The sequence below is a fragment of the Corylus avellana genome, chromosome 6 (assembly GCF_965113065.1).
Source record: "Corylus avellana chromosome 6, dhCorAvel1.hap1.2, whole genome shotgun sequence".
Classification (NCBI taxonomy): Eukaryota; Viridiplantae; Streptophyta; class Magnoliopsida; order Fagales; family Betulaceae; genus Corylus; species Corylus avellana.
In genome coordinates this window covers 21772477-21782503 of record NC_142495.1, presented here as the reverse complement: position 1 = coordinate 21782503, position 10027 = coordinate 21772477, and the positions used below count along the sequence as shown (strand labels likewise).

At 32.9% G+C, this 10027-nt stretch overlaps 1 pseudogene; it reads right to left on the bottom strand.

Annotated features, from left to right (window-relative positions):
* Positions 1-1802: 1802 nt before the first annotated feature.
* LOC148585025 (receptor-like protein 14) lies at positions 1803-9408 on the bottom strand (annotated as a pseudogene).
* Positions 9409-10027: the final 619 nt, after the last annotated feature.

Sequence of the window (10027 nt, the reverse complement as noted above, 5' to 3'; positions counted from 1 at the left end):
ACTAACATCCACCGAATAAAATGGTGAAATATTATACTGACGATAAATAATAATATATAATTAATTATGAGTTAAAAAAAAATAAATTTTATTTTTACCTTTAAAAGTATAAGAGTTGTTGCATTTATGCCTAATAACCCTTCACCGTTGGGAGCTTTATTTATATATTTATGGGATCTTGCTCTCAAACATTTGGACTGCTTCAATTAGTTTTCTCACAAAGCCATTCCTCCTTAACTAATTTTGAATTTTTTTTTTATATTTTTATTTTATTGAAATTTAATGAAAATTTTCAAACGTCTTTTGCTTCCTGTACGTGGGAGGACATAAAAATACTTTATATTTAAGAAAATTCTAAGTTTTTGTAAATGAGTAAATAATTTAAAAGTGTTGCTTTGTACTTGAGGGTGAGTGACATATAAATTTTTTTTTATTTAAAATACATTAATGTTTAATTTGAAAAGATAAAGAATATCGTATTATTTTTCAACATTTCGAGTGGGGAAGAAATCTCTATAATATTTCCTAAAACCTTTGAGCAATAAAGAATCTGAAAAAGACAAAAAAAAAAAAAAAAAAAAAAAACAGAGAGTTGAATGTGCATGGAGCAAATTGTGACGTGTGTCATTAACTGAAGAAGCAATTACATAGAAGTGTGAAAGATAGGTGAGAAAACTAAGTCATGAAGTTATTGGAAATTTCAAACTTAAGTCTCTCTTTCTCTCTTAAGGAGCCATTGAGTGCATTATAACTAAAATCCAACTTGTCCATGTCTCCACAAAACAACACAAAAATTTTCAAAAATAATTGAAACTACTTGCAGATTCTCTAAACTAATATTAAAGATCAACCTACTTCGGGCAGGAAAGGATCCTTCTATCTGATTCAAAGTAAGATCTAGAATTCATAAGAGATTTGACTGCACTCAAAGATTTTATGATGATTATGTTGAAATTGTTGACACTCAGATTTAAGGTCTCCAGATTCTTCAATCTTGGCAATCTTGACAAGCTTTTAAAACCTAAAGTAAAAAAAAAAAAACAAAAAAACAAAGAAAGAAATAGTATTTCTAGACAACATCACTTCATAATCGCAAGTAATTTAAATTCAAAATATATCTTCGCCGGGTAAGAAACTAAGAATTGCCACCAAGACTCATTGCATTTGTAAGAGATAACAAAGAAGTGAACATAATCAGAGATTAAGTACAATTAAAGAGAGATTTGGGATGATAAGCATAAATATAAATGGAGGAAGGCCAGCTATATTAGATTACCTGCAGTTGTGTTCCAACCTTCAAAAGAATTTATTGCCAGACTCAATGTCTTAAGGGACGCAAGTCTACTTAAAGATGATATAATGATATAACCAAACTTCACTATCTCCAATTTTGGAATTAATGCTAGTCTTTCAAAACCTGAAAGATTCGAACTAATGACCTCCATTATATGAAGCGTAGTCCCTAACCGATTAAGTCGTGTCCTAAAAGTTATTTTACATTACACTTGATCTATTAATGTAACATAGTTGATAATTAAGGAGAATTTAACTATCCCAATTTAAATATTTAATTTTGAATGTTTAATGTGAAAGTATTCAAAATAGGTGCTTATTCGTAATTTTTTTTTCTTCTTTTAGGCGTAGATCGTAGAGACTTGATAAATTTAAAAGCCTACTAAAGTTACAAAGACAATATCCATTATCAAATGACAAAGAACTACAACAAAGTAGAAAGAAAATACAAGTGAACACCATGTCTCATATTAGAGCACAATAACCATTATTCGTAATCAGATGTACACCTAGCTATCATCAATACCACCATAGGTGTCCATGGAAACTGAATATATCTAAGGATATAGACGGTTTGACAATTTTTTAAAAGTGTCAAAAATAGGATAATAACACCGATACTTAAAATCCTCAATTAAATTGAAGCATTGTTGTTGCCAGTAAGGATGAATATAAAGGAGAGTAGCTGTACCCAATAAGAAAATAATATAAGATGCGGTAAAGCTTGGAAAGAAGACCTGAAGATCTACTTCATACCATTTCCCTTCACTTGCATTTGACGATTTTGGTGGTGATGGATGTGACTTGTCTTCTTTGGTGTAACTATTCTCTAATGGTTGTCCACAAAGAAATGGATTTCCTTCGTAACTACTCTTATCAAATGTTGCAAACTGTGCTTTCATGTCTAGAACTTTACCTGATAAGTTGTTGTAAGCCACAGTGAACACTGCTAAAAAGCTCAAATCAATCAATACCGAAGGAATTTCTCCACTCAAATTGTTGTGGGAAAGGTCTAAACTCTCCAATAGGGTCAAATGTGAGAATGTTGGTGAAATGGAACTTGTCAAATGATTGTAAGACAAGTTCAATGCACGAAGTGAAGATAGCTCTCCTAGTTCCTGTGGGATGCTACTTGTTAGCTTGTTGCATGACAAATCCAATCCAAACATGTAATCAAGGATATCACCAATGTACAAGTTAGACCTGTATTTTGTGACAAACTCAATCTCAACTTGATCATCATATTCTGTCCACTTGTTATCTTCCTCATTATTCCATTCTATGAGCCTTTGGAATGTTGAAGCTATTTTCATGTTCGAGGAAATAGCAAAACTAGAATATCTATTATAGGCATGATCACTAACAACTGTCTTTCCAAAGGATATGTTGTGAAAGCAATCCGGTATTTTTCCAGAAAGAGAATTCTTAGAAAGATCCATTATCTTTATCTTATTTAACCAACACAGCTGACTTGGAATTCTACCTCTGAAATGATTGCCCCTCAATAAAAGTATTCTTAAGCTAGAAAGTGCACCAATTTCATCAGGGATGCTACCAGAAAAGTTGTTATCTCTAAGGTCCAACGTCAAAAGAGACGCTGAACGTGAGTTTAAAACAACTTTCGGTATTGCTCCTGTAAGTTTGTTTCCTTGCAAACGTACGTGCCTAGCAGGCAAATTCAAGCAAGAAGGCATAGATCCCGAAAGTAAGTTATGAGAAAGGTCTAATAAGTAAAGTGAATTCTGTCCACAAGGAATCTGACCTTCAAAAGAATTGTTACTCATGTCAAGAGTCAACAAATATGTATTGTTTACAATCCATCTAGGAATTGTTCCTGACATATTGTTGTTGCTAATATCGAAATAAAATAGAATGAGAGGCACAACTGGTAGAGTTCCTGTGAACTGATTGTTGTTTAATTTCAAAGATAATAAATTTTCTAGCTTCAGTTGCTTTGAGAAAAACTCACCATTAAAGCGATTATTGCATACCTTCAAAATCGTCAAGGAGGTGCAATTGGCAAGCGATTCCACTGTTAACTCTCCTGAGAAATTATTAAAGGACAAGTCCAAAAACTCCAAATTACTCATGTTACCAATTGAGGACGGAAGATAACCTTCAAAACGATTTTGGGATAGATTTAGATATACTAAGTATGGAATAATCTTTCCACTATTTTCTTGAAGTTGCCCATCCAACTCATTGCCTGAGACATCCATAGACACAATACTCTCGTATCGATCTAGTGGCAAATGAAATTTACCCACGAAAGAATTATTTTGAAGATTTAGCTCTCGCAGTCCTGTATTGTTTTGAAGCAACCAAATGGGGAAGCTTCCTTTCAAGTTATTGTGAGATAGATCAATTCTTTCCAATTTGCGCTGGTGAAAGAGAAACTTGGGAATATTTCCGGTGAGCTTGTTCAAATAACAGTGACGAAGTATAAGAACCTTCAATTGAAACGAGGGGTCCCAATCCGCCAAATTTTCAGTTTCTATCTCAAGTTTGTTGTTTCCACTTGCCAATATAATCACCTCAAGCTTAGAGTGATTAGCCAATAAGCTGAATGAGAATAGCCCCTCAAAAAGGTTATAACTGAGATCAATGTACTCAAGTGATGTAGGGCTAGCTATCAGATTTGAAGAGACGTTTCCAATGAATCGATTGCTAGATATATCTAACAATCTAAGAGATGTCAAATTGTTTAGGCATGTAGGAAGGATCCCTTCAAAGAGATTATGATAAAGATCTAACTCTTGAAGCTTCTTGAGTGCGCACAAATCTATCAAAAGGAATAACATTAGAAATGTCTATCTTAATTATGTTCCACTCTAAGAATCAACAAGAAAAATCAGGTTTTCAATATTGGGTTTTTCAAAAAAAAAAAAAAAAAAAAAAAATGAGTAAATGGTCAATTGTTGAGTTAAATCAATCATGGTCCTTCACCTTATCTCACATCTTTAATCAATTGTAGAAAATGTACTATATAGGTAATTAAGACTAACAATTTGCAAACACTTGATTTTCTTGTCGATTCTTACCTTTTGGAAAAGGGCCATTGAGCTGATTCTTAGCTAATGATATAGCCTTTAAAGAAAATAGTGCCCCGATATATGGAGAAATACTTCCGGTGAAAGAATTTCCACTCAAATCTAGAATCTCCAGCCTACTGAAATTAGACAAACCGACCACAAGTGAAGAAAGATATATAGTGTCAATATATAAAATATTTAAATGGCATATCAGCTAATAATAAATAGAAATTATATTTCCAGTGCAACTTATTTTAGCCTTGATATTAGATTCGTACACCTTATGTTGCCCTTTCTTCTTGTGTTTTTAATACTTTCTAGTACTTTTTTTTTTAATTGCAAGTGACACATGTTACATTCTGATTGGTACTGATGTAGCATATTAACTGATTGACCAACTATTCTAAACGCAAATACTAATTTGTCTTTTGTGATTATTTCAAGGTGTGTTTAATCACTTTTTAAAAACTAAGGTAGTTATTTGTTCAAAGTCCAAACCACAAGGAGAAAAAATACATTTATCCCTCAAGGCTCAAACTTAAGTCTCGCTCATTACCTTGGATTGTTAGGGGGCCATAGAAATCATTATCCCTTAAATCCAACTTCTCCAAGTTTTCAAAAGCCGATAATTCTGCATAAAACAAAACATAGAAAATTTCAAACATGATTGAAAGTTTCTATAAAGTAATATGGAACATCAACATATCTTTTGCAGGAAAGGATCCTCCTATATTATTCCCAGCAAGATTCAAATTTTTAAGAGATTTGACTGCACTCAATGATTTAATGAAGCTTTTATCAAAATTGTTTTCCCTAAGATCTAAGGTCTCTAGGTTCTCCAATCTTGACAAGCTTTTCAAACCTGTAATAGATTTATTAAAAAAAAAAAAACTATGCAATTTGCAGTGTTTAGAAGAAAAATAGCGTATAGCTTAAGCAAATCTGGCTACTCTAGTGTTATAGTCAGCAAGAAACCGTAAGTGAATAATTAAATGGTAAGTATAGCCTCATATGCAATGTTGATTATAATGCACGTAGGGAAACACATTGATGCATTTCATGTTTCACACAACTTTCTTTGTGTATGTATTTCGGACATGATGGACATTCAAGAACAATTATTGTTATTCAAGTCAAACATCAATGCTAATTGCCGAAGAAACCAAAAGACCAAAAGAAACCACCAACCCTCCAATTGCCGAAGAGAGCAAAGCGACGGTGACTTTTTTTCTTTTTTTTTTTTTCGTTGAAGCTTCAAAGGCAAGGACTGGCTTAACCCCAATGAGGTCAACAGAATCTTCATAACAAAAGACGACACTTTTTATTTATTTATTATTATTATTATATTTCTATTATACCCTTATTCTCTTAAAAACTAAAATGAAAAACTAAACTAAACTATTTTTTTCTTTAAAAAAAAAAAAAAAAAAAAAAAGCCCAAATTCCATTAAAATACTTGCCGATTTTTGTTAGATGTCACATTAATGCTAATAAAATTGTAATACCTGTGTCACTGTTAATATATATATATATATATATATATATATATATTAAACTGAAAAAAATTAATTTTCTGGAAAAAAACTAAAAAAATATACCAGTTTATTTTATCAATTTTTATTTCAGTTTTTAAGAGAATAAGGGTATTATAGGAATATAATAAAATAGTGGCATTTTTGACACATTTTAGTAGTTTGATATACCAGTTTAGCACATTATAAACTTCATGGAGCTATTTAAAAAATGCATGTTAGTTTGGTGAGCTTTATTATATTTTTTCCAACAATTTAATATGTACTTTTTTGTTTTTCTCAAGTAGAAAACGACTCCCTCTGAAACAGTGTTCGATACACGTTCAAATGATGAATTGGGCCATTTGAAAAAATCCCTATGGAAATGGAAAATCCGATGCCTTAATAATTTAGTTTGACGTAGGACAAATTTGATCAGGTTGACTTTTATTGTGTACATATAGCCAGAGATAGAAACCCAATTTGTACACGAGAGAGAGAGAGAGAGAGAGAGAGAGAGATTTGTCAACCGCTCTACCCATTTGTTTTTGTGTTTTTATTTTTATTGCTTACTCAATGAGTGTTTAATTAATCGCTATTTAAAACTTAGAGATCTAATTGACAAACCACATCAACAAATTTTACATTTACCCCTAATAACCATTATTCACCGTTGAGAGCTTAAATTAATTATAAATGACTTCAATTTGTTTTCTCACAAAATCATTCGTTTTTAATTAATTTTGAAATTTTCTGTTGTTTTTATTTTATTGAAATTAAATGCAGATTTTCGAAGGTCTTTTGCTTCCTATGGGAGGGAGAGGGAGGACATAACTTTTGGAATTGGGAGACAAAATTGAAAATGGAAAATCTAAAGGTGTAAGAATAGTTGTGTCAAGAAAATTCTAAGTATTTGCTTTTTATTGCCGGGAGGGTGAGTGATTAAAATAAATTAATGTATCGATTGAAACAAAGAAAAATTTTGCAATATTTCGAGTGGGGAAGAAATCTACATAATATTTCCTAAAATCTTCGAATGTGTATGGAGCAAACTGTGAGTTGTGTCATAAAAACTAAACAATTAGTTACAAGAGCTTCTCAAGAAGACTGGAAAATCCTTGAAAGCTAGCTTGAGTACTGTCCAAAGACTTTTTTGGGCATTATGAGAAAGAGGGGAAGAAGATATTAGATCCTAGCTAGCTAGACCGCATACGGTTCGCCAATGGAACAAGATATTCTTAGTGGCTTTCGTAGTTTCATTGTTTTTAATACATTTTTTTTTTAATTGAAAGTGACACATGTTACATTCTGATTGGTACTGATGTAGGACATTAATGGATTCGGCCAACATTTCTAAACACAGATACTAATTTGTCTTTTGTGTTTATCTTAATGAGTACTGTTTAATCACGTTTTAAAAACTAAGGTAACTATTTATCAAAACTTCAAATCACAAGGACAAAAGTCGATAATTATGCATAAAACAAAACATAGAAAATTTCAAACATGAGTAGAAGTGTCTATAAAGTAATACGGAAGATCAACATACCTTTGCCAGGAAATGATCCTCCTATAGAATTCGAAGCAAGATTCAAATTCTTAAGGGATTTGACTGCACTTAATGATTCAATGACGCTTTTGTCAAATTTGTTGTTGCTAAGATCTAAGGTTTTTAGGTTTTCCAATCTTGACAAGCTTTCCAAACCTGTAATAGATCTATTAAAAACAAAACTATGCAATTTGCAGTGTTCAAAAGAAAAATAGCGTTTTATAGCTTAAGCAAATCTGGCTACGCTAGTGTTATAGTTAGCAAGAAACCGTAAGTGATTAATTAAATGGTAAGTATAGCCTCATATGCAATGTTGATTATAATGTAGGGAAACACGTTGATGCATTTCATGTTTCACACAACTTTCTTTGCATATTTCCGACAAGATGACATTAAAGAACAATTGTTGTGATTCAAGTCAAACATCAACAAAATGGGATGTTGCAGTTGTTGATAAAATAAACATCAACCCAATCCTACACTTGCAGTTGCAATTGAAATTGACTAGTTCAAATTTTTGTGCAATAAAAATTTGAAAAGAAAACAAAAATAAAACAGAGGAATGAATGCGAATTGAGAGAATTGTGACTTGTGGTATAAACTAAATAAGTAGTTTGATAGAAATATGAAAGATGTGTGTAAAGTGGTTATGAAGCAATTGAAAATCTCAAACTCAAGTCTCTCTCTCTCTCATTACCTTGGATTGTGAGGGAGCCATTGAGTCTATTTTCACTTAAATCCAACTTCTCCAAGTTTTCAAAAGCCGATATTTCTACATAAAGCAGAATATAGAAAATTTCAAATATGATTGGAACTGCTTGCAGTTTCTATAAAGTAATACTAAAGATCAACATATGTACCTTTTATTATACCACACCATATTCAACAGTTCGTGTGTAGCCAAACGAGCCAATTAACGCATGAGCCACCTTATTCCCTTCGCGACGTGTATAACACATTTCCCTCCCACTCTCATCAGGGTCAACCGAGTTTATTGCAGCAATGATAGTCTTCGCATCTCCCTCAAGTTGCACCTGCAGGATCCCCAACTTGACACATAGTTGGGCAGTTGGGCTGCCATATAGCAGCCACGCCTTCCGCTGCTGTAGGATCCAAAAACCCACGGCGAGTCTGGCTTTGCGAGGCCACATCTGCCTCAGTGTCTTTTTATGTTTTCTATAATTCATTAGAATTTAATTTTGATAAATTAATTTTAGCAAGACATAATTCAAAATCACGCGGGACACCCATGATTCAACAGAAAAAAAGAAAAAAGAAAAAATAAATAATTATAAAACTTTAGAAATTAATATTTGTAATTATCTTTATCATTGTTAAAGAGGTAATTCTTAATTTTTATCACGGAAGAGTACAAAATGGCTCAAGGAAATCTTTTCGCTTTTTATTTCTTTTTGGGTGGAGGGAATTAGACTGAAGACGTTCAAAAGCCATCTTTTCAACGTAGCATTAGATAATTTCTCTTTTTCGTTTTTTTTTGTGTGTGTTTTATGAGGGATTTGATATGAGAAAGGAAAAGCAGGGGAGGCTGAGAACATACCTTCATTTGGTAGGCAACCACCAATTACATAGCCGGACAGATTAAGACTTCTCAGCTCCTTGAAAGGCGCCAACAGTGACATGTTTAGCAACCAATATTGCTTCTTCTCTTCATTTTTTAAGAAATAGTAATAAGGATCTTCATCGTAGTAATCAGGATCTTGGTTTAAGTTGTAGAGGGAAAGGTTGATAACGTGAGCGGTTGTGGAGTTGCACGTGACCCTCTCCCAACCACAACAATCACTCTTTGCATCGTCGATCCATGAGGGAAGAAGGGGGTGACCTGCATAAATAATATTGGATTTCAGAAACACCTTCAACTCAAGCAGAGCAATCCTCTCATCGTGGAAGCAGGCTGCGTGCTCATGAAATTGAAGAAACACAAGTAAACCCCACAGCAAGGCTTTCAGTAAAGGCGGGTCTGCCATTGAGAAAAATTGTTTCATTAATTTGTAGGTAAACCAGCTTCTTCCTTTGCACACGAAAGGCAAAGCTCAATGTAAAATTCAAAGAAATATGGTCATTATATATAGAAGTTTGAGAGCTAGATGGTGGGTGGTGGGCATATGAAGGGATTTGTTTGAAGGTTGGAGTCAGTGGCTAGGGTCAGTCTTCTAAACTAGGGACCCAGACTTTGTTTCTAGGGTCAGTCTTCCAGCGTATGGACAAGCATCTCCAGACATTGTTTTCCAAATATTTGTCACCTTACATGGAAAAATGACTTCTACCGGTCTTGAGTGAAGTCAAGGTAAATTATCCCTTACGGTGATTGAGGACTAAATACGAAAGCCTGTTTAGAATTGTGTTTGAAAAATAGAACTTTTAAATAAAAAAGAGCTTTTGGACAAAAATTTCATTTTTTAACTTTTACCAAAAGTGCGTTTTGGTCATTTTGCGCTTTTAATTTTTTTACTAAACGAGTACTTTTTTCTTCAAATAGACTTTTTGAGTATTAAAAGCACTTTTAAATCCCTCAAACGCAATCTCAAACATGCCTCTAAAGCATTTTCATTGGCCGGGCTATTCATTTTATGTAAGAAAGTGGTTTAATTAGTGGATTGAGTACTAAGAGGGCACAAGATCAA